At 41.7% G+C, this 26,462-nt stretch overlaps 1 long non-coding RNA gene across 11 annotated transcripts in view; it reads right to left on the bottom strand.

Annotated features, from left to right (window-relative positions):
- LOC141140654 (uncharacterized) overlaps nucleotides 1-26,462 on the bottom strand; it is a 905,916-nt gene that overhangs the window by 367,208 nt on the left and 512,246 nt on the right. The window contains exon 7 of one of the 11 annotated variants that reach the window (XR_012243970.1): nucleotides 21,147-21,335. The exons of the other annotated variants lie outside the window; for them this stretch is intronic. This is a non-coding gene — a long non-coding RNA (uncharacterized lncRNA). The remainder of the gene's footprint in view (nucleotides 1-21,146; nucleotides 21,336-26,462) is intronic. 11 annotated transcript variants of the gene reach the window in all.

Below are 26,462 nucleotides of genomic sequence, written 5' to 3'. Positions count from 1 at the left end.
AGTGCCACCCAGGAGCAGTAGAGCTGTGCATGGCACAAGGATTTATAAGACGTTCGTAAAAATGATCTATGCTTAAAAAAAGCTAGCAAGAGGCAAGCAGCTAGTCAGAAGACTAGTAAACCGCATTGCCTATGGTCTCCCTGCAACTGATATTTTCCCTATTACTGACGTTTCATGCCCTGTTCTACACTGTGCCTCTGTGTGGAGGCAGGCATCTTGGTAGAGGAGCAGGGCAGTTTTTCCTGAATTCCTGCTGTTAGAGCTTTCTTTCACCTCTTGAGGACTGGTGATATAACCAGCTGCTGTCTCTGAGCCTATGAGTAGGGAGAGAGCCAGGAGAGCCACTGCTCCAGAGCACATCGTTGGATCAAGATTGGGCTCAGGTAAGTATAAGGGAGGGGGATAGAAGCTACACTCAAACGGTTTTTTACCTTTTAATGCACAGAATGCATTAAGGTAAAAAAGCCTTCAGCCTTTAGCTGGACCACGTTAAATCTGTAATGAATTGCCATTTAGCTCAGAGCTGGCATCTAACCTGAGAGGAAGGAGGGTATTTATTAGTGGCTTTGCACATTTACTACAGAAAAATAATTAGCAAATGGTTTCTGAAGCATATCAAGAGGGGGGACACAATTGATTTTGGGAATGATTTCCTCCCCATGACCCTGGTTTTGATTTGGGCTGCTCTCCAAGACTTAACGATCAGACTTTCCGACAACAAAACCGTGGAATTTTGTTCGAAGGGTGTTGGCTCAAACTTGTCTTGCATACACACAGTCACACAAATGTTGGGCAAAAATTACGAACTTAGTGACGTACTAGACATACTAAGTGGTTTTTCAGCTCTTTAGCGCCAATGCACAAATAAAAAAAAAAAAAAAAACATAATAATATTATTCTTGATATCGCTAGAAAAAAAAAGCCTTTGAAAATTCGTTTGCAATAACTCCATCAGTATCACCAGCAAAGCAGCTTCGTTATTATCCCATTAAAGAAGAAAAGAATTGTGCGCTGCATTTGGATATTTCATAATTTGCCACGTCACGAATGTTAATTCTCCATTACAAATGCTAGTTTACAAGACCGACCGCTTCTGCTTCCGAGCATGCGTCCTTGTACTTTGGACTTTTGTCCGACGGACTTGTGTACACTTGTGTATAAAGGATTGTAAAAAAAAATTTTTTTGTTTTCCCCTTTTTATTGGTTGAACTTTTTTTCAACCAGACTAACTATGTAACTATGTAAGATGGACTTGTAGTTATCAGTGTAACATGAGTATGGTCATCACCACACTCATAGTCCATTGACCCTTCCTCCAGCTCTCTAACTGCAGGAAGAGTCTGCAGGAGCCTTGCATTACACCCATAATCTTCTGAATGTGGGTGAAATGCTTTGTGGGCTCTATACAAAAAAAGTAATGTGACGGACCCCTTTACTCAAGAAGAGTATGTCTGCCGTATAAGCTGCCCGTGTACGGTACCAGCACGATCCAAGGTCCCTTAGCCCACCTAGTCACTTGTCGAGGCATCAGTGTAGGGTGAAGAGAAGCATGAGACTGTGTTTATTCAAACACAGCTACAAAGAGATATACACTTAGAGGACAATCCCCCCTTCTTTGCATAATGATGTAGGGCGGGGCAAACTTTACCTCCTCCAGTAACTTGACACACAGGTGTACTCAACTTTCCAGCAGTAGAGAGTCTTTAGTAGTCTTTAGTAGGGATGAGCACATGGTTTGAGTGCGAGATCGCAGTGCATTGACGGCTGCTGATTGGCCACAGCATGCGCCTGACCTGCATGCTTTGGCCAATCACAGCACGCTCTGCTTTGAGAGCCATGATTGGTCAAAGGCAGGGTGCCTTTGGCCAATCATGGCTCAGGGGGCTAACTCCACACCCCACACTAGGTAAGGCTGCTTACATAGCGGCCGTACATAGTGTAATGAATGAGAGCAGCAAAATTAAATTTCTAAAGGAAAAAATGTCATTTAAAACTGCTTGCAGCTGTAATGTTTTGTCGGATCCCGGCAATATAGATAAAAATCATTGAACAAAACGTCATTGAATGAGCCCCCCCCCAAGTCCATTACCAGGCCCTACAGGTCTGGTATGGATATTAAGGGAAACTCTGCACCAAAATAAAAAAATGGCGTAGGGATCCCCCCAAAATCCATACCAGGCCCTTCAGGTCCTGGAATGGTTCAGGAGGGGGGCGTGCTCTTGTTTCACCCCTTTTCCTATGGCCTGCCAGGTTACGTGCTCAGATAAGGGTCTGGTATGGATTTTGGGGGGACCCCCGCACCATTTTTTTATTTTGGCGCGGGGTTCCCTCCAAAAAACTATACCAGACCCTTATCCGAGCACGTAACCTGGCAGGCCGTGGGAAAAGGGGTGGGACAAGAGAGCACCCCCCCTCCTGAACCGTACCAGACCACATGCCCTCAACATAGGGAGGGTGCTTTGGGGTCCTCCCCAAAACACCTTGTCCGCATGTTGATGGGGACAAGGGCCTCATTCCCACAACCCTTGCGCGGTGGTTGTGGGGGTCTGCGGGCGGGGGGCTTATCAGAATCTGGAAGCCCCCTTTAACAAGGGGACAGTTTTGAACAATTCCTTTATTAAAAAAAAAAAAGTGTCCCACGATGTAACTCCATCTTCAATCACAGCGCCGACGGTCCAGAGAAAAAAAAAAACAGAAAAACTGGGAGGGGTCCTATCGAGGCAGAGTTTTTTCTGTTTTGTTTTTTTTTCGGTCTGTCTGCGCTGTGATTAAAGATGGATGGACATCGTCTGACGCTTTTTAATTTTTTTTTAATAAAGGAATTGTCAAAAACTGTCTCCTGTCATTTTTATTTTTTTACACTTTTTTGGTGAATGAGTAGGGGTATAATGTACCCGATACTCATTCACATGGGGGGGCCAGGATCTGGGGACCCCCTTGTCAAAGGGCACTTCCAGATTCCAATAAGCCCCCCGCCCGCAGACCCCCATAACCACTGGGCAAGGGTTGTGGGGAGGAGGCCCTTGTCCCTATTAACATGGGGACAAGGTGTTTTGGGGGGACCCCAAAGCGCCCTCCCATGTTGAGGGCATGTGGCCTGGTACGGTTCAGGAGGGGGGGTGCTCTCTTGTCCCCCTTTTTTCTGCGGCCTGCCAGGTTGCGTGCTCTGATTTTTTTTTCATTTTGGCACGGGGTTTCCCTTAATATCCATACCAGTCCTGAAGGGCCTGGTATGGATTTTGGGGGGACCCCCACGCCATTTTTATTTTGGCACAGGGTTTCCCTTAATATTCATACCAGGCCCGAAGGGCCTGTTATGGACTGGGGGGGAATCCACGCCCTTTTTTTCAATGATTTTTATCTATATTGCCGGGATCCGACAATACATTACAGCAGCAAGCAATTTTAAATGACATTTTTTCCTTTAGAAATGTCTTTTTGCTGTGGTACTGTTACATGGGAAAGATGCGCTACTTTACAGGTAGACTAAGGAGACCCCCAAGGCACAATATTTAAAGGAATATTTCATTTTTATTGTTTCACTTTAGGCATTATTAAAATCACTGCTACTGAAAAAACTGCAGTTTTTAAAACTTTTTTTTGTATTGCTACATATTCCCTGGGGCAGTACCCGAGTCCTCGAGTCCCCAAACACTTTTTATGGCAATAACTTCCATATAAGCCTTTAAAATGAGCACTTTTGATTTTTCATGTTTGTGTCCCATAGACTAACGATGTTCACACAAATTTTTTGCCTGTATGCATGTTCTACTGACAGGGGTTTCATTAACATGTAAGCCAATCCACATAAGCATATACAACCCATAATACTTTGCTCCCAAGGCAGACAGAAACAATAGAACAATGGGATACAGCCACACCTCAAACGATCTAGTCAAATGTATACAACAGGAAAGTTGGAATTCATTTATCTTCGTATATTTCTTTGGGATATTGTTCAAAAATATTACTGTCCCAAGTGAAAGAGCCCCTTTCATTCTTTCAACACAAACCACACATATAGAACCCTGAACAACAAAGTTCACACGAAATGCTGAGTCCGTTGTGGTTGTACGGTGAGTCTGGTTAGTGCAGACCCAACTGGGGTTCTAGGTCACGCTGTGCCCCTAATAAACACAGGGTAACTTACGCATAGGAGGGGTTGGAGGACCTGGACAAGGAGTTTCCAGAACTCTCTATGGTAAGGCCTCATATACACTGCTGCTGGTAAACGGACATTTAGGAGCAGTTGGGCATTTTTTTCAGCTGCCCCTGAACTCTCCTCTATTTTATCTTATCAGTACATGTACACAGAGTCGTTTCTAGTCGTTTCTAGGCAGTTGAGTTTAGAAGCATTTTTTGGAATGGAAAAAAATTGGCTCAGATTGGTGTTTAGAGCCATTTGAAACGCCAAATGCCTGTAACAGCTTGTAAACGCTGCTAAATGCGGTAACTCGCGTTTAGCAGCATTCCGTTTACAGACGTTTCTCATTTTAACAAACGCTTCTAGACACAAACGCAGCTAAACGTGGCATGTAAACGTGGCTAAACTGATGTTTGTAGATGCCAGTTTCTAGCTGTCAAGTTAAATCGTTCAGGAGAGGTTAAACAACATCCCGTGTACATGAAGCCTAAGCTGGGTTCCACAAGCCCCCCGCCCAAAGTGACTCCTGTCACAAGTAATACATGCACATTTTTTTCCTACAAATATATGTGTATTTATTATTTTTCTGTAAAAGGATGGACTTAGCCACAGATAGCAATAAAATCCTGACAGTGGTTCTAAACCCTCAGCCTGCTATCCAAATCTAAAAAAGAAAATTTGCATACTGATCATAAAAAAAATAAATGCTATGAAATGTTTGGATATAAAACAGTTTTATTTCTGTACAGCTAATACAACTATGCAGTAAATTCATCACCATCAACCCTATCAGATGTAGCACTCCTTGGCCCTTACTATCTAAAGTCATTCTAAAATGGTGAAACTGTACCCTATTTAGATTATTCTGGGATACGATATTCCTAGCTTATAACTAAATGAGTTTGACTCCTGTTCTGTATCTCATGTTTTAAAAGGGTCTCCAATGACACTGCTTATTGACAGCCAGGGTTGTCATATCATGCCACTGGAAACATATCCACTAAAAATCCGAACTGGCATATTCAATTTAGAGTTAATAGCTACTGATGAACACACTTGGAGAGACTCAGCTTTCAATCAGTAGGCTTGTTATTGTAATTCAACCCCCATTTGTGACACAGGATGGAGCTGGTTTAGGGCGATACTAATGTACTTGTAAAAGTACATTGGTTATATATCATGTAACTATTTGTTGTTATTGGGACTATAATTTCCTTCCAGCCTGACCCTCTTCCTTTCCCTATCTTTTGTAATCAAAGATTATTTGGGTTGATTTACTAAAAACAAATTGACTGTTCACTTTGCAAGAGAATTTAACCCAGAGCTCAGTGAACAAGGTAAAGCTTTGCTGACTTTCATCATCCAATCATGTGCAAGCAAAAATGCTATATTTTTAGTTTCCTTGCATGTTAATGATTGTTCCTTGCTATGTGAAATTTTAGTTCAGTCACTAAGATCTGGGGATGAGTACCTTGCAAAGTGCAACTTCCCTTGCAAAGTGAGCAGCCTATTTGCCTTTAAATTAACCTATTTTTGTGTATGTATAGCTTTTATATGTCATACGTTTTGAAATAAAATGAACAAAATTAAAAAACAAAAAAAATATTCTGATTATTTGTTTAAGCTATAGCTAATGTTTTCAGGTTTGAATAGAATGGGGAAATGTTAGATTCTCTTTCATATTTTCAGGTAAACACCCAAACAATCTGCAGTGCTGTGCAGACTGCTCTCCAACTTGTGAGGCTTTCTTAATTTTAGATGTTGATGTCAATAGAGAGGGAAGAGAGGAAGAGGCTAGTGCCAGCTTATTGGTGAGCAAAGACCCATAGTGATCAGGACAAACTTTCTAAATCCAATCACTTGTTCCACATGACACTCAATAGAAGCCCAGTCCACTGGCACCCACAGACATAAGTTTAACAGCTGGATTTAGTAACTGACATCTTATATCTCTGTGCACCTTTAAGAAGAGATGGTGATATAAAGATTATGTATAATGTAGTAAATCAAATAATTTTTTTTTTACTGATCTAAATTTATTCTCGCTGGAGAAGAGATGCTTGAGAGGGGAAATGATAGCGATTTACAAATATCTCAATGATGATCCCAGCATAGGAAAAAAATAATTCAGTCTCAGGGAGTGTAAGAGGACATGGGGCCTCACAATAAGATTGGAGAAGCTGTTTAACCCTAAACTGCACAGGGGACTTTTCATTGTCAGGACAATAAGTAAGTGGAACTCTCTTCCACAATTGGTGGTGGCTGTGGGGAGTATAGATATTTTTAAAAGACTCTTGAATGTGCATCTTAAAGGACACAACATACAGGGAGAAGAGAAAAAAAGATTGATCGCACACTTGAATCCAAAAGATGCTGTAGAAATGTATTTAATGTCATAAGCCAGACAAAATTGCAATGATGATCAGTTGACGCATTTCACCTGAAAAGAACCGCGCTTGTGAACAGGCACGGTTCTTTTTGTGTGAAACGCGTCAACTGATCATCATTGCAATTTTGTCTGGCTTACGACAATAAAGAAATTTCTACAGCATCTTTTGGATTCAAGTGTGCAAGCAATCTTTTCTTCTCTTCTTGATATTGCCTACGGTGATGAGCTGGGATTAGCACCTTGGATCGGGTGTGTCAATTTTTTGCCTGAAGCGGTGTGTGCACCCTTGTTCTGTTTCCTGACAACATACAGGGATATGGGAAATAATTATAAACACTGACACACGCACACCTACACAGGTTGAACTGGATGGACTATTGTCTGTATTCAACCTTACCTACCATGTAACTATCTAACTATAGTACAGTAAACTGAAATCTGATTGGCTGCTAAGGGTTGCTCATATTTTTACAATACTATCACAATGCCCCACATTATTGACAAGCCACAATAGCTGTTTTTACACAGTTCAATGTTTTTATTACCCAACATTACAACTGGGTGAATGAACTATATCTGTTAAAACATTTCTATTCAGCTAACTAAAAAACTCTATATATTTTTGACATGCAGAAATTCTGACCAAGGGCCAGAGGGGAGCGATAAACCTGCAAATCATATTGACAAAGCAGAGCTTTGTATCTTTAGTGTACTGCTTGAGTCCATTGTCAGGAGACACAATTATGCACCACGTAGGAAATAAAATACCGTAGATTCGGCCAAAACTCTATCCTGGTGACTATCATGAAAATAAGTCAGAAGTGGTATTGTTTTTTTACTATCCAAACCTATCTGTCTAGACTTTATGTACTGGCTGAGCACAACAATGTAATAAAATAGTTATTTTTGTGTGCTCCGAGTTTAATGTTATTGGCAAAATCTAAACCATTACCTGGAAATATATGACCTATTTACAGTTCATGATATAATTGCTTGTACAGTGGTTAACATAACTCCTGAGCAGGTATGTTTTTTAAAGTTTCAGAGCTGCCAATAATCCCATTTTCTGGTGTACAAGTACTTTGTCTAAAAGTGGATGAGCATGTATAGCAAACTGGAGGTGTATAGATTTTGCCTTGGGACAATGCTTGGGAGAACTGGCAGAAATGGAAATTACATAGTTACATAGTAGGTGAGGTTGAAAAAAGACACAAGTCCATCAAGTCCAACCTATGTGTGTGATTATGTGTCAGTATTTCATTACATATCCCTGTATGTTGCGGTCATTCAGGTGATTATCTAATAGTTTCTTGAAGCTATCAATGCTCCCCGCTGAGACCACCACCTGTGGAAGGGAATTCCACATCCTTGCCGCTCTTACAGTAAAGAACCCTCTACGTAGTTTAAGGTTAAACCTCTTTTCTTCTAATTGTAATGAGTGGTCACGAGTCTTATTAAACTCTCTTCTGCGAAAATTTTTTATCCCTATTGTGGGGTCACCAGTACAGTATTTGTAAATTGAAATCATATCCCCTCTCAAGCGTCTCTTCTCCAGAGAGAATAAGTTCAGTGCTCGCAACCTTTCCTCATAACTAAGATCCTCCAGACCCTTTATTAGCTTTGTTCTACCATAAGTATGTAAACAATGAAAGACCATTTCAAAAGGCTCACGCCATCTGTTACAGTAAAGTGATATTGGGCTCCATTCAGAAAATGTACATCTACTGATTTAAGAAATGTGGTAAAATACTGCATAGAGTTATTCAAAAACGTGTTTAGCACTAAAAAATTATTCTAAAATACTGCATGCAGTATTTTTCCAAAATATACTGTATTTATCTCATGAAACCATGCGGTATTTTATCTCTTGTGATATCCAGTGTAATGGATACAGTGGAGAAGAATTGGAACCCCTCTCTGTTTTTATTGCTAAGAGGTTAAATGGTGTAAACCATAGAAATATGCCAACTCACTAAGTCAGTGTGGTCCCTGCAGCATATGCATTAACCACTTGACCTCGGAAGATTTACCCCCTTCATGACCATGCTATTTTTGTGAGACGGTACTACGTTACTTTACCTGACAATTGCATGGTCCTGCAACGCTGTACCCAAATACAATTTATGTCATGTATATATTTTTGGTTAAAAAAATTCCAATAAGCGTATATTGATTGGTTTGTGCTAAAGTTTTGGTATCTACAAACTATGAGATATTTTTATTCTTATTTCTTTTTTTTTTCTACTAGTAGTGGTGGTGATCAGTGACTTATAGTGGAACTGTGATATTGCAGTGGACATTCTGACACTAACGGGGACCAGGGACACTAATACAGTGATCAGTGCTAAAAATATGCACCATCACTGTACTAATGACAGTGGCTGGGAAGGGGTTAACATCAGGGGTGATCAAAGAGTTAACTGTGTGCCTAACCAGTGTTTTACTATACTGTGTAAGGTGCTTTTACTATAGGAAGAGATGGAATTTATCCCCTGCTTTGCAGGAAAACAAACTCCATCCCTTCCTTCCTGTCAGAATGGAGATATGCCTTGTTTACATAGGTAGATCGCAGACCTGTCTCTCTGCCTAACAATCGGTGGGTGCTGAAGAACATCAGGTACTGTGCACCCACCGATTGGCTTCCGCTGTGTGTAATCACAGCAGAAGTGAGATGGCGGCAGCGCACATGTGTGCCCCCTATCCGGAAGTGTCGGATCACGTATATATATATATATATATATATATATATATATATATATATATATATATATATATATATACACACATGCTCTGGCGCACAGATGCCGCCCTGTAGCAGTAAACTTCTATAGGGCGGACCTGAAGTGGTTAATACAAAAGAAAAAAGGCAAAAAAGTTAAAATTAACCGGTTCAATACAGGGCATTTTCACCCCCTTCCTTCCCAGACCAATTTTTAGTTTTCAGCACTGTCGCACTTTAAACGACAATTGCGCGGTCGTGCGACATTGTACCCAAACAAAATTGACGTCCTTTTTTTTCTCACAAATAGAGCTTTCTTTTGGCGGTATTTGATCACCTCTGCGGTTTTTATTTTTTGCGCTATAAACAAAAGAAGAGCGACAATTTTGAAAAAAACACAATATTTTTTACTTTTTGCTATAATAAATATCCCAATTTTTAAAAAAACAAAACAAATTTTTTCCTCAGTTTCGGCCGATACGTATTCTTCTACATATTTTTGGTAAAAAAAATCGCAATAAGCGTATATTGATTGGTTTGCGCAAAAGTTATAGCGTCTACAAAATACGGGATAGATTTATGGCATTTTAAAAAAAAATTTATTTTTTTATTTTTTTACTAGTAATAGCGGCGATCGCGATTTTTTTTCGTGACTGCGACATTATGGCGGACACATCGGACACTTTTGACACATTTTTGGGACCATTCACATTTATACAGCAATTAATGCTATAAAATTGCATTGATTACTGTGTAAATGTGACAGGCAGTGAAGGGGTTAACCACTAGGGGGACACGAGGGGTTAAATGTGTTTCCTAGGGAATGATTCTAACTGTAGGGGGCGGGGACGTACAAGGGGAGGAGACCGATCAGTGTTCCGCTGTACTGGGAACACAGATCGCTCTCCTCTGAACTGACAGGACGTGGATCTGTGTGTTTACACACACAGATCCACAGTCCGGCCCGGTTAACGGGCAATCGCGGGTGCCCGGCGGACATCGCGGCCGCTAGGCACACGCACTGGATCCCGAGCAACGCGGCGGGCGCGCGCGCTCCCCCAAGACAGCCGGGAACCCGACGCCGTCATATGACGTCCACCCAGGATGGGAGATCCCATCTGTGGACGTCATATGTCTATACGCCGGTATTGAAGTGGTTAAGTAAATACAAAATATCTTTATGAATGTCAAATATGGAATGAAAATAGTGTCAAAAATCATATATATATATATATATATATATATATATATATATATATATAATATATATATACATACCCTTCTTCCACCTATGGAAAATACAAGATTCTCTTTTTTATTGGTGGAAGAAGGGTATTTATATATGTGTGTGAATTTTTATACTATTTTCGTAGCCTCCCTGGCGGTTTTCCCGAGTGTGGCTCGGGGTTAAAATTCAGTCCCATTAGCGGTAACCCCGAGCCACACTCGGGATCGCATTGCAGGATCCTGGGGCGGCGTTACTTACCTTGTCCCCGGGATCCTGCGATGTCCCCCGCAGTGTCCGAGGGCTCCGTCCTCCTCCGAAGCCTCTCCGTGCCAGGCTCCGTTCCCTGCGAGCGGCGCGACGCACGGGGGCGGAGCCTGGCGACAAATTAAAAAAAAAGTAAAAATCATAACACATACAGTACTGTAATCTTACAGATTACAGTACTGTATGAAATGATTTCACATCCCTTTTGTCCCCAGTGCTTTGGCCCATGCCCTGCATGCAGTTTTACATGATATACACTGTTCTTTCTGCCTGGAAACTGGAGATTGTCCATAGCAACCAAAAAGTGTCCCTTTACGTCAAAAGTGGCTTTAGACCAGCTAGAAAACAACGATAGTAAATTAGAACACTTGCAGAATTTTTTTTTTAATAATTTTTAATTATTTATTTTTATTTATTATATTATAATTTATGTTTTTGTGTTTCAAACTTTATCATACCCGGGATATCTACTAGACTCTGGTTTGGACAGATTTAAGTGTGTTATTGTTAAGATTTACAGACCTACAATATAAAACGCCAAATTTCCATGCAAAATAATTGTACCGCTTTCAGCACCTAAAATCCAAAATAATCATACCGCCAGGGAGGTTAAAGTATTTGACATTTATAAAGATATTTTGTATTTACTTAAAGTATAACTAAAGGAAAACTTTTAAGTTTTGGATAGGGTGGTTTGAAAACCTATTAGGTTTTTAGTGCTGTCTGTGCCCTCATTAGGGAGATTCACCCTCTCTATTTTTCTCCTGTTTACCATTATCATTGTAAGTGAAATGCAAAGAAAATCCCAAATTTTGGATTGTCCCCATAAAAGTAATAGAGGGGAAATTTTACAATGGGGACACTAGTTCTGGTGACCTGGGGTATTCCAAGGGATTCCCTTGATTTTCAACCCCAATGATTTCCATTTCTATGCATTAGTGTTGGAAGAACTGATTCAAAAAGGCAGAGACTACTCAAAATTGGCTATTATATTTTTACATCCCTTAAAGTGTTAGTAAACCCACAACAGTGAAATCAGTCTGTATATGCAGTAAAGCATGCTTAGCATTGCCACTCTACTACAGGAAATGCACAAAGACTAAAAAAAGGTCATCGGGTAATTAATATGATTTTACTGCTAGCCACTTTCAAACACATTCACTATGGTATTTAAAGGCTCAAAAAAAAAAATTATGGATAATTATTCTTTATGTTCATATCTCATTAACAAAAACATACACTAGCATGTTTTACTACCTCTCAGGGTCTTACAATGCAATGGCCGATGTGTGGCGGGATACAGTGGGATCACTGCAGTGCCGATGTGTAAACGCAGCTTATCAATTGGTCGCTTTTTTTTAAACTAATTGTATTAAAATGTCACACAGTGACATTTCATTAAGTTCTATCAGCTGCCGTGCTGCGCAGATTGCCTCAAACTGCACTACACTGGAAAAAAGTACAACCTGCCGTTTTCAGCACGCACAACGGTGATGTAAACCAACCATTACCCTTCAAAAATGCCTTTATCATTGTTCTCCCTAAAAAGCAGCTGCAATATGTATTACGGCACTATTCAGGGCCAGAATCTACTTCCCAGACTAAAGTACTAGCCTAGGGATGATGCCGTTATACAAATTCTAGTGGCTGCGTAGTAATATTCATGTTATTCGCTGTGTCTACACATCTTACAAAGATCAGTCCCAGCCTCTTACCCTCTATGCTGCAAAAAACTACAATGTTTGAAAAATCTCAGTGAGTAATCAATGGGAGAGGGGAAACTGAGGAAATCATTCATTTCAGCCTGCAGCAGACTTAGGCCGGCCGGGCCGACCAGACAGTGCTGACAGGGGAATCCCTCCTGCTGAACAATTGTCTGCTCCCAGCAGGAGGGGAGGGAGCCGTCCCCGACGGGAGAAGACAGTGATTATCGCTAGCGATAATTGCAAGAGAATCCGGCAGGCTGGTTGTACCCAAGTTGATTAATCAATCAACTTTGTACATTCAGCCTGTCCATACATAGTTCAAATTGAACCTTGTAAGGCCGGCCTTAGACAATGCTGCTTATTGATACAGAGTAGTAAAAGGGAAGAATGACAATTATTTCAGTGGCTCACATGCAACCTCCAATGGACTCCCAGATACCTCACTCAGAGTGACATTCAAAGTGTATTTAAACATTTGCAAATGTTACAATGATGAAAGCTGGCTTCTTAGAATTAAAGTTCCACAACAAATGTTTATTTCATATAATAACTAAAATTAAACATATATTTTATATAAGAAAGTGAAAGGGCAGACATCCCAACCTGCAAAAACTAATTTCAGGGAGGTTTCAAACTCATTTCAGGAAGGTGACGCTTTGCGTTGGAGCTGACCCCCCCCCACAATAAAATGCAGCCTTTCCAGTGACACCTAAATGCAGCCTGATCAGTGCCAATTAAATGCAGCTATACCAATGTCCAATGAAATGCAGTCTGATCACACAGCTGCTGAAGCTGGGCTACTGGCCTAGCTGCTGGGGCCAAGGGTCTGGCTGCTGGAGCTGGGCTGCTGGTCCTGGGGTTTGGCTGCTGGGGCCAGGGGTCTGGCTGCTGGGGCCAAGAGTCTGGCTGCTGGAGCTGGGCTGCTGGTCCTGGAGTCTGGCTGCTGGGGCCAGGGGTCTGGCTGCTGGAGCTGGGCTGCTGGTCCTGGGGTCCGGTTGCAAGGGGGCTGGTGAGCCATCCCAGTCAGAGAATTCCCCGGAAGGAAGGGCGTGGGCTGTCCCCAGCCTGCTGCATGTGTACTGTTTTTGGGGTCGGTCCGGCTGATTTAGCAGGCAAGGAGGGGTGTGGGCGGAGGCAGAGAAAAGACTGATCTGCAGGCTGTAGCAATTAAAAGAAGAAAAAACGTTCCCGTGTCAAGCAGACTCTTTCTCCACTTTCGGGTGCTGCTGCGCAATGATCGCCTGTGCGACACGTACATGACAGTCCCGGTCTGCCCGGCAGATTGTTATAGAAGGGACTGTGCCCTCACATGGATGGGTCTTAAAGTGGACCTTCAGTAATTTTTTCATCTTTCCATCTATTAAATCTTCTGCTCTTGTTGTTTAAACTTTGGATAGTAAAACATTTTTTTTTTCTGCCAGTAAATACCTTATACAGCCCACTTCCTGTTTTTTGTCTGGTAAAAAGCCTAGGCTTATGACATCATGCACAGCTCTCTCTCTCACTCTCGTGATCGTTTGCCAGGAAGGGAGGGGGTGAGTCATAAGAGGGCCAATAAGAGCTGCGGAGCTGCAGAGCTGGAGGTATGCCTCTGTGTGTCTGTGTAAATCCAGGAAGTGAACAGGCAGCAGCTTCAGCTGCCCACAGTTAAAATGGCTGCAGTCAGACTTAGTGGACGGAGATTTCTGCAGCATATTTGGCAAGTACAGAATCACAGTATATATAAAATATTATGCAAAGTGGTTGGAGGGAAACTTCAGAATGACAACAATTTTTTTATTACAAATTATGTGAGCAGACTGCAGTTCCTCTTTAAGAGAGCAAAATCCAGGTTTGCTTTAAACTAATTATTAAGGTGCCTACAGAAATTAGCACAGCCCAGCTACTGAATGATCTTGATGAAGTGAAAGACTGATCTATAACCATACAATTTCGCACTAAGCAAACTTACACGTTTGCTCCTACAAAGGGAGGAAAGAGGGGGGAGTGCTGCAAAACACCAGCTTTCTTAAAGGAAACAATAGTGATCTGCTGGAAAAAGCTATTCCAGCTGACCAATTTTCCTCTGAGCAGGTTCAATCTGGGTACACCAGCAAGGTAAGGGAGTCTACAGATATACAAACTATCCTTGATGTAGCAATAAACAACCAAATTGGGCAAACACTGTCTAATGTTTGTAGGCACCTCTACTCATTGATGGCATTTTTTTTTTCATTTCATTACCTGCTTTCCTTTGTTCTTTGCCAGAGAGGAGTATCCATTATATTGACATAAACAATTACCTGAAAGTTTGGACATGCTGGACACACAGAGGGATTGATTTAGGGCACTTTCACACTGGGGCGGTGCTGGTGTTAGCGGTAAAGTGCCACTAGTTTTAACGACGCTTTACCGCTGTTATAGCAGTGCTTTTTGACCGCTAGCAGGGTGCTTTTAACCCCCGCTAGAGGCCAAAGAAAGTGTTAAAAGCACCTGTGTTGCGGCGTTGCCAAAGTGCTTTGCTTTCATTTCAATGGGCAGGGCATTTTGGGAATGTTGTTTACACTGCTTCCGCACTGCCCCAAAGATGCTGCTTGCAGGACTTTTTTTCCCATCCTGCAAGCGCGCTGCCCCAGTGTGAAAGCACTCGGGCTTTCACACTGGGGAGGCACGAGAGGAGCTTTGAAGCACTTTACAGGCACTCTTTTTAGCGCTAAATGCCTAAAAAGTGCCTCAATGTGAAAGTACCCTTACTAAAACTGGAAAGTGCAAAATCTGATGCAGCTGTGAATGGTAGCCAATCAGCTTCTAACTTCAGTTTGTTAAATTAAGCTTTGACAAAAAAACCTGGAAGCTGATTGGTTTCTATGCAGAGCTGCACCGGATTTTGCACTCTCCAATTTTAGCAAATCAAACCCAGAGTTTTAAAAAAATCTCTCAGATATAACTGACATTCTAACAGCCCTGGTAAATGTCACTATCAAGAGAAGGGATTCAGGCATTGGTTTATTTAGAGCTGTGAATAAGTACTGCAGTTCAGCAAGTGCATGGGCAATGTTTTTATTATAGCAGTTCTGTTTCAGCACCTCCTGGACATGTCTGGGCGTAGCTCTGTCAGTGAACTTTTACTCATTCAGATCACACTCTATTAGACTTGCCGTTTCTAACCTCCCCCCCCAGTACCTGCGTGCAGCCGTTCACCATGACCCAAAATAATGTTCGTGCCAAAGAAGATGGAGGGACGTTTTCAAAGTCAGCTGAAAGTAAAACCACACTCTCTCCACTTCAAACAACAAAACAAAGCTCTTAAAAAGCATCGGATTTATTTTTTAAGGGTTAGCACATATAATTTTGCTGTGTGGGAGGTGACAGGAATAAATGAAGTATGATTTAAAACCACTATCTGTTCATGATTAAAAAAACACAAATTTTACTGATAATGTGTTTCAATATACTTGGAGCACATCATATATTTCTTAAAATGTCACATTGAAAAGAAATTAGATCTTAATCAAGGTGCTGCAATAAAATGAACTCCCTCAATGTGTTACAGAGACTACTCAAAAAAAACCTGTGCGTGAAGGTTATGATAAAAGCTGCCATTCCATGTCAAACGTGGCAAAAACTAAGTTAAAGTGTTTGCTACCCCCCCAAAAAATCATGCTCCTGTCCCTTTGAAGCATGAGCTATAGCATAGTGATTTTGCCCCTTTCTATCTTCTCCAGTACCTGGTTGATCCTGCCTGGTCCTCCCCTCCCCTTCCCTCCTCTCTTTGAGCTGACCACGTTTATGATGGCTGCTAAGCCATGAAATCATGGTCCATCATCTAGCTTCTCTGCATCTCCCCCTCCCTCTCTCCCTGTCAGCTCCGTAGTGTGCAGTGAGAACACGATCTCCTCACCGCACCTCCCCTCTCCTCATTGCCTCTCCTCCAAGCCTTCATTCTTTGACTATACTGTTTGCCAAAAACAGAAGGGAATCTCGGTCCCTCCCACTTGGCTCACTTAGATCAGGATCCAGAGCAGAAGGAGGACATGTGATTACAAATGAGCACAAAGGAAAAAGGTATTAACAATTGGAAAAAATAAAAATAAACCACACTGCACTGCTAAACAAACAAACACATGGAAGTTAGATCAATTTTAGCCATGAGTTTACAACCACTTTAATAAGATTGGTGTTACTTCACATTTGTTATTTGTAATAAATCAGGGAAAACCTTCTTACACTGGAGCTTTTCTCTTTTGCTTTGAGTGCCATACACATTTAGGACTGAACACTGACAAGATCATTTGGAATCACTTGTGATACAAAAACCTGCACTACGTTTAATAGTGTCAGACTGCTGCTCTTTGAAAGGTGTGCTATCCCATTTGTAGCTCTACCCCCATAGGAGCCGCTGATAAAAAGGGATCCTCCACCCTGCACAGCCAGACACACCAAATTTCCATAGCACTCTTGAGTCAAAAAACAGTCCTTGCAGCTTAGTTTTTTTATTTTTTTTTATTTAGGGGTTAATAAACTTGGATGGGAGTATTTTGGGATGCCCACTTGACTTTAAGAAAACTCTTCAGGGACAACTTAGCACTGTACAATCTATTTACACACTCCTTAGCTTCGTCCAGCACATCACCTACTTGCAGCAGAAAAATCACAAATCCAGATGGCACACCGTTAGATGATCTGACAAAAAGGGTTCTGTCAGATAAAGCAAAGGCCCATTACAGGCAGGGACCACGGGTCCCTTAGTTGCGTAGCAAAGTCCCAGTGTCCAGCTGTCCTCCTGTGGCTACTGATCCCAGCACCTCCTGTTCAGGCATTGCCAGCTCACCTGACTGCAGATGCCTCTTTCACTAGCCCTCCTGGCTAATCTTCCACAGTCCTCCCAGACTGACTCTACAACCATCTCAGACTGCGACTCTTCAGTCCTCTCAGTTCTCACTCACCAGCCACCCGGCTGCCTTCTCCCTGGAGATCTCCTGGACATGCTCGCTGGCTCCTGCTGTCCTCATACCTGCTCCCATGCCACTGTACAGGACTCCTCCTTGGGTTATCAGAGGATCCCTCCTGCACCCAGGGTCACCCCCCCCAGACTAGGGGGCTACCCTCAAGGGTCTCCGACAGCCTCCACAGCACTCCATCTCCAGGTTCCACCCAAACTCCACTGCCCCTGACTGACCCAGAGTATTTAGGGGTCCCTCCCCCTGCCAGCCCATTTGGCTGGGGATTAGTTGACCTCTTCAATACTCCAGGAAGCTCCTCCTAACCTCCTTCCCATTCTTCTGGAAGTTTCTCAAAGTTACAGCAAGTAGGGGAAGGTAACAGAGATGCTACCCGATGAGTCATTCCAACCTCCCTGAGTCACTCAAACCCTGACCCAGAATAAACACAGGCTTGGCTGACAGCCAAATTTACCTACAATAACAAACTGTGTACATTTCCATTTTAGCACATTAGGGGGTGCTACACATTAAGACTCGAGCAAATATAATAAGTGATAGGGCTGTCCTAATCTGTGTATGTCAAAAAATAATAAATATATGAATTAACAACAAAAGTGTAAAAGTGTTGGTTGGTATATACACCATAAATAAAGATCAAACAAAACCAATAATAATCTACCAAAGAGAATCAACCCAGTGTCCTCTGCGGATCTTCTGCTTCTGCTCAACACTTATCACCATGTGTATAGTCCATAAATGATACAATCCTCATACTTTAGAAACAATTGGAGCTAGAGCTGCCGGTGAATCGCGCATGCGCGAGACGAGAGGTGCATGCTGGTTACCCATACTCTTATCCAGGAAGAGTTAGTGATTGGGCTTCACATGCCCACAATCATGATGGCAATGGCCACAACAGGACAGAAAAACTTGTGAGTAGTAATTTAATATTTTATCAACATCCTTTTTTTAAATTGTATAATTGTTTTTTGATTTAAGAATAAATTATGCATGGATCATTAAAAAATGTTCAAAATGATGCATCAATGTGTTCCGTGCTTTAACCGTGAATGATAGATATGTAGAATTCATTGGAGCTGTTCCTTTATTTAATGCATGTGCCTTTCATAAGCAATTGCTTTTCATGAGCAATTGTGGTCTTTGTCACATTATGGATTTACTAAGTAGCCCTTATTATTATATTATTATACAGGATTTATATAGCGCTGACAGTTAACGCAGTGCTTTACAACATATGGACCGTATCTTCCTATAAGGCACAAAACAAGAATTATTTCAGTGGTCAAGTGACACTGAAAATACACAAGACAACACATGCACTGAACATTGGTGTACATTTTAACAGATCAGTTAAGGGAACGCACTCACTGGCTGTGCAAATGTCCACACAATCATGCAAAGCCACAAAAGTGCTACTTATGTTTAACCCCCTTAGCGATATTCCAGAGTCTGGCTCGGGGTGGATTTTCAATAAAAAGCAGTAACCCCGAGCCAGACTCGGGATCGCATTGCAGGATCCATGTAGAGGTTACTTACCTTGTCCCCTGGATCCTGCGATGTCTCCCCGCTGTGATCTGCGAGCCGTCGTGTCTCACTCGATTCACAGTGCCGAGCTCCCTTCCCTGCGAGTGTTGCGATGCATGGGGACGGAGTTCGGCGCCAAATTCAAAAAGTAAAAAGTAAAACACACAGTATAGATACAGTATACCATAATCTTACAGATTACAGTACTGTATCAAATAATTACACATCCCCTTTGTCCCTAGTGGTTTGTCCAGTGCCCTGCATGCAGTTTTATATTATAAAAACTGTTCTTTCTGCCTGGAAACTGGAGATTGTCCATAGCAACCAAAACCGTCCCTTTACATCAAAAGTGGTTTTAGACCAACTAGAAAACAGCGATAATAAATTAGAATCACTCGCAGAATTGAGCGATAGTGATTTGTGGGGAAATCCGTCATCAAACACTGAAAAGTAATGACAGTGACAATTCTGCAACTGATCAAATTTTAGTGTTTTTGATTTGATTACATTATTGAATAATTTTTTTTATTATTATATTATTATTTGGTATAATTATTTATAGTTATTTATTATATTGTAATTTATGATGTAGTTTTTCAAACTTTATCATACCCGGGATGTCTACTAGACTCTGGTTTGGACAGATTTAAGTGAATTATTCTTAAGAATCAGTTATCTACAATATAAACCGCCAAATTTCCATGCAAAATAATTGTAACGCTTTTAGCACCTAAAATCTGAAATAATCATACCGCCAGGGAGGTTAAAGTGATTTTGTAAGTCAGGCCCAATATTTCGACCAACAGTTACATTAGAAAATTTGCAATAAATATACACTGAATTAGCAAATTTAATTTTTATTTTTTTATTTTAAGGTCTCAAGTAAGATGACCAAGGGCAAAGATATAACTTGTTGATGCACAGCATATGATACGTTGTAGAACAAGCATATATTATTTGAGGGCTACATGCAAATGGAAAGGACAAAATGACTACTCTTATGACAAAGCAGCCAACACATTTCTTCTTTGTGGACACAGGGACATACTGAGCTGATGTCATAAACCACATCAAGCTGCTTGCTACTGATGGCTGCAAAACATCCCGCAAAGGAAAGCAAGAAATATACTTTGCCGTCTGCCTTAAAAAAAGAAAAAACGGGCCTACTTTGAAAGACAAAACTATGCTGCTGTCTGCTGATAAAGGCTTCTCGTATGACCTTATTTCACCCTCCTTTGCTTTGACCAAACTTAAGCTTTGTCAATTAAATTGTGGATTCCTGCACATTTTTATTAGCATAGGTAAAGGGGGTGAATCTGATTTCTGTTTAAGTTTATAATTTCTCCCAGCTTTACTTTCAAATCGATAGGGAACCTGTCCTCTGAATATATACGACATAATAAAACTTTATAGCTGGAATGGTGTATCTATATTCTAGGTAGCACCTTTGAGAAGAGAGTCTGGAAAATAAAATTTTATAGAACAGAGAAATGTCATCAGATTGGAGGATGACAAACAGCTGAACTAATGGAAATCTTCATAACTTTTTTTTCTGCCTATTTGCCTGCAGTGTAATTTAAACAACTATAATTTATTTTAGAAAATAATTTTCTAAATAATTAAGCTGGCCTTAGACATAGTTATTTATTGCTTTTCTATTGTTCTGCATTGATTGGCAACCCATAAGTATGAGACAGTTTTCTCCCTGCTACACACACTAGCTGCAAGCTGTCAAGTGTGCAAGTGTTTGACAGCTCTGTAATTCTGCATCAGGTTTAATGACAGATCAACAGACTCCTTCTGTATTCTTGTCTCGCTCGGAGGCTTTTCTCAATCTGATTGTTTGACACTGTGAGGCGCATTTGGGCACCATTTTCTGATTCATACAAACGTATTTGAAAGCTCACAGTACCTCACTCCTCCACTATAAAGAAGGGGCATGGACCCCAAACATGTTAATTTAGTGGAAGTAATGCATCACTTCACACACTGATTGGGCCCCCATTTGCTCCAGCTTGGGCCGCTCCTGTATTTTCTTTCATTATGGTTTCTCCAGTGTCCACCTAAAATAACCCATCCTGATTGCTTCCTCTCCTATTACAGGCTCCCCAGTGAGAGCTCTTTTGCATCTGTTGTTGGGACATGGCATTTCTTTGGATGAGTTATATACACTGACCAAGTCACTTGTATGTAAGTGCAATTATTATTTATTTATTATTAACCACTTACCGACCAGAATATTTTCTCCCCTTAATGACCAGGCCATTTTTTGCGATACGGCACTGCGTCGTTTTAACTGACAATTGTGTGGTCGTGCGATGCTGTACCCAAACAAGATTGACATCCCTTTTTTCCCCACAAATAGAGCTTTGTTTTGGTGGTATTTGATCACCTCTGCGTTTTTTGTTTTTTTTTGCGCTATAAACAAAAAAGAGTGACAATTAAAAAAAACAAAAAACAATATTTTTTATTTTTTGCTATAATAAATATCCCCCTAAAAATGGAAAAAAACAAATTTCTTCATCAGTTTCGGCCAATATGTATTCTTCTACATAAAAAAATTGCAATAAGCGTATATTGATTGGTTTGCGCAAAAGTTATAGCGTCTATAAAATAAAGGATACATTTAAAGCATTTTTATTTATATTTTACTAGTAATGGCGGGGATCTGCGATTTTTAGCAGGACTGTGACATTGGACACTTTTGACACTTTTTTGGGACCACTGACATTTATACAGCGATCAGAGCTAAAAATAGCCACTGATTACTGTATAAATGTCACTGGCAGGGAAGGGGTTAACACTAGGGGGCGATTGAGGGGTTAAGTGTGTTCCCTGGGAGTGTTTCTAACTGTATGGAGGCTGGGCTGACAGGAGGAGGTGAGAGATCGCTGTTCCTAATCCCTAGGAACAGCCGATCTTGCTCTACTCCACTGTTTCTCAACTCCAGTCCTCAAGGCGCCCCAACAGGTCATGTTTTCAGGCTTTCCATTATTATGCACAGATGATTTGATCAGGTTCACTGCCTTAGTAATTTCCACAGCTGTTTCATCTCAGGGAAATCCTGAAAACATGACCTGTTGGGGCGCCTTGAGGACTGGAGTTGAAAAACACTGCTCTACTCCCCTGTTGGAACAGGGATCTGTCTGTTTACATTGACAGATCCCCGTTCTGGCTCTCGTTCCCTCAATCACGGGTGGCTGGCAGACATCGCGGCCTCCAGCCACACGCATTGGGTCCCCCACCGTACAGCGCATGCCTGCTATGGCTCCTTAAAAGAGCCAACGTACACCTACGGCAATTTGCAGGAACGTGCCCACCTGCCCCCGTATAACGACGGCAATTGGTCGGCAAGTGATTAAAATAGTTTTACCTGCACTATTCAGTATGCTGTGTTTCTGTTTTTATATTTACATGTATATTTGGTCCTTGGAGATATACACAGAGCTTACAAAGATATTCAGAGTTTTCTTGCAACCAGTGCAGCGCAATACATTTGAGGATTTGGCTTAGCTACACTAATACTTTTTAAGATGACACTGGAGATATATTTAGCTTAGTATAAATATGACAGTCCATCTAGCCAGTTGTTAGCTCATACAAGTGAACCTACAAACCACCACTATAACTTGTCCACTGTTGAAACAGTCTAACGTCTGTGTACTAGACAGCTCCCAAAACATCAATCTACTACGTCCACTACCTGCCTAATTACCAGGTATTCAGGGAAACATCAAAAAATGAAACGTATAGTGGAAAAATATTGGCATTTACTTAGACCGATGAGGTGGTCTCGAAATACATCAATTCACATCCTGAAACATCTTTTCACAGATCTCAGTCATTAAGGGACCACCTAGTACATAGTCATCATGTAGGAAAAACACCCTGGAAAACCAGTAAGTTTTTTTCCAATTGTGAAACAATTGGCATTGTCTATATAATGCAATGCCTATTATATAGGTAAAACTAAGAGACCCTTCTTCCACCATATTAGGGACCACGTCTCCTTAATTTCCAAAAAGAAAATGGAAACTCCAATTAGTAGACACATAGGATTGTACCATGGATTCGATTTTTCCAATGTCCATTTTTTTGCTCTAGACCGTGTCCCTCCGCATGAAAGGGGAGGAGATGTGGATAAAAAACTGTTACAAAGAGAGGCAAGGTGGATTTACAAGTTATCAGCCACCAAATATCCTGGGTTAAATGAAGCCATGAGCTTTAAGCCTTATCTATAGTATGTCAATCTGGTTCTAGATATTGTCCCCTTAGGATGTTCTCTTGGCTAAGCCATTACTATTGATATACATTTCATTTTGTATGTACCTAACTATGTACCTAACTTTTTTCAATGATGGTCTGACTGTTTACGTGAACCTAGAGATTGGGGCATCTGGATGTTTTTGGATAGGTCTCGTTCTCCCTCCCCTAGTATATACTACATTATTTATTGACTTTTATTATAGATCATTTCATTATAGATCTTGGCTTCTTGGCCATGTTAGTTTATTTCTTTCTTCTATTATTATATTTTTTTATTATTAGTTTTTTGAGTCACCACCATCTGGAGCATTGGTGATCGTACGGATACGCGGGGTGTTTCCCCTCGCGGGATGGATATGGCACCTTTTTAGTGTGCTACTATTCCTGCCAGATGTTGGCACAGGTGCCCATCATGCCGGCGTAGCGAGACCTTCCAGGGCCCTCCATGAGGATTGGTTTAGGGATTGGATCTTGCTCCTACCCCTCCCCCTTGTATCCACCGTGGGGACCATGGGCTTTACCCGTGTTGGAGAGGTCCGTCCTGTTTGATGGACTTTCAAAGATGGCAAAAATGGGTTCACTGCGCTTGCGTGCGACGCCTCCAGCAGTCATGCTGAGAGGCTACAGCACGTCCGTATTCTGGGTGAGCATATAAGGCAGGGCTGTTGGCTTCCGCCACCGTGCCTGCACTGAAATGGGGGACACTGTGAGCATCATTTTGTTGTCTGACAGTTAAACCTTATGTGGGATTCTAATACTTTGTTGGTAAAAAATTTGACAAGTATATGGGACTACTTCTATATCTAAATTCCCTTGGTGTTTGTTTATCACTAGATGGGACATTGTGACCCTTGTGGAGTGAAGGATCTTGTTGGTGGGCTCATGGCTATTGTGGATATATGATGACTGTTTGTTTGATCTAATGTGGACGGACATCCTTGGATTGTAATATCCTTTCCTATTCACCATTTTGGATGAGTGTAGGTGCATTGGACAGCAGTTCAAAGTATTTGTGGGCCTATTGGGGCCCACATTAACTGATCTCATGATATATTTAGATCTATTGTTTAGATACATTATTTCTACATATTTTCTTTGTATTTCACAGAAACACGGATACCTGTATGCTCACCCTATGGTCCCTACCACCATTGGTGGTGCGTCTCTTCTTGTTTTTCTGTACCTACTATTTAGCATTGCTTATTTGAATATCTGAGCCATGCATAGATGGTAAGCGTTTTTCTATCATATGTCCCTTTGTGTTGCGTTCAAGCCATCATTTGGACCATTATAATCTGCTATTTATTCTTGTTTTATGTATTAATTTAGTATATGCAATGTATATTTCATGTGGTCATATTTGTGGCAATGTAAATACAAACTGTCTGTCTTGATAACAGTATTGACTGTATCTATTCTTTCATAGCTATGTATGCTTTACATCTCCTGAAGAAGCAGTACAGCGAAATATGTCGAGCAACAAGCATTCTTGGATAGCACAGTATTTGTATATATATATGCTGTGTATATATATATATATATATATATATATATATATATATATATATATATATATATATATATATATATATATATATATATATATATATATATATATGTGTGTGTGTTATGTAGTCATAATCTTTTTAAATGATTCCCTATTGGCAATTGCCCCAAATTTTTAAATTTGGAATGAAATAAAGAATATTTTTTTTAATATTTGATGTGTCTTGGTACCATTAAAATCCCCTTCCTTTGCGATTTCCAAAAAAAATTATGTTTTTGGGATGAAGGTGTCCTTGATCTATGGGTGTTAGTGACGTGTTCAAATACATCTCCATTACCAGATATGGCACTTAAGCAGTTCCATACCGGCCATTGTAAAATGACGCTGGCAGGAACACTCCATCCCTCCAGGTGGACGTCATATGACGTCTGTCCGGTCTCACCGCTCCTGCGTGCCCCTGGGGGCGCACAGCACGGGACACAGCCCATCCCCGAATGGGGTAAAAAGCCAATAAAAATGGCTCTTTACCACGTGAGCGGCCGTGTCCAATCACAGCCGGTCACATGAGCTGTGCTCGACCTCGCCAATCGCGCGTGCCCTGCGGCGATCGGGGATGAGGCGTGTCCCTCGGACACAGCCCCTCTCCGGTCAGGGTAAAGAGCCAATGCAGTAGTGCCATTTCTGGGTTCTCCTCCTCAGTGTGTGAAGAGGAGATCTGGCTAAAAAAAAACCACAGTACAGTGCCCGATTGCCCCCCCCAAATAAAGAGGGACCTATCACAGCCCATCAGAGTACCTGTCACAGCCCATCAGATTACCTGTCCCCAGCATCAGAGTGCCTGTCACAGCCCATCAGAGTGCCTGTCACAGCCCATCAGAGTTCCTGTCACAGCCCATCAGAGTACCTGTCACAGCCCATCAGAGTACCCGAGTACTTATTTGCAGCTCATCAGAGTACCCGAGTACCTATCTCCAGCTCACCTGAGTACCCGATTACCTGTCACCAGCCCATCAGAGTATCCGAGTATCTGTCACCGGCTCATCAGAGTACTCGAGTACCTGTCACCAGCTCATCAGAGTACTCGAGTACCTGTCACCAGCCCACCAGAGTACCCGAGTACCTGTCACTGGCCCATCAGAGTATCCGAATACCTGTCACCAGCCCATCAGAGTACTCAAATACCTGTCACCAGCCCATCAGAGTACCCGAGTACCTGCCTCTAGCCCTGAGTACCCAAGTACCTATCTCCAGCCCAAAGTACCCAAGTACCTATCTGCAGCCCATCAGTGTACCTGACTACCCGAGTACCTATCTGCAGCCCATCAGAGTGCCCGAGTACCTATCTACAGCCCATCAGAGTACCCGAGTACCTAAGTACCTGTCTCCAGCCCATCTGAGTACCCAAGTACCTGTCACCAGCCCATCAGAGTACCTGAGTACCTGTCACCAGCCCATCAGTGTACCCGAGTACCCGTCACCGGCCATCAGAGTACCCGAGTACATGTCACTGGACCATCAGAGTACCCGAATACCTGTCACCAGCCCATCAGAGTACTCGAGTACCTGTCACCAGCCCATCAGAGTAGCAGAGTACCTGTCACCAGCCCAAAGTACCCAAGTACCTATCTGCAGCCCATCAGAGTACCTGACTACCCAAGTACCTATCTGCTGCCCATCAGAGAACCCCAGTACCTATCTACAGCCCATCAGAGTACCCGAGTACCTGTCTTCAGCCCATCAGAGTCCCCGTGTACCTATCTGCAGCCTATCAG

This window comes from Aquarana catesbeiana, linkage group LG04 (assembly GCF_042186555.1).
Source record: "Aquarana catesbeiana isolate 2022-GZ linkage group LG04, ASM4218655v1, whole genome shotgun sequence".
Lineage (NCBI taxonomy): Eukaryota > Metazoa > Chordata > Amphibia > Anura > Ranidae > Aquarana > Aquarana catesbeiana.
The sequence above is the reverse complement of the archived record's forward strand: the minus strand, read 5'-3'. Positions and strand labels throughout refer to the sequence as shown.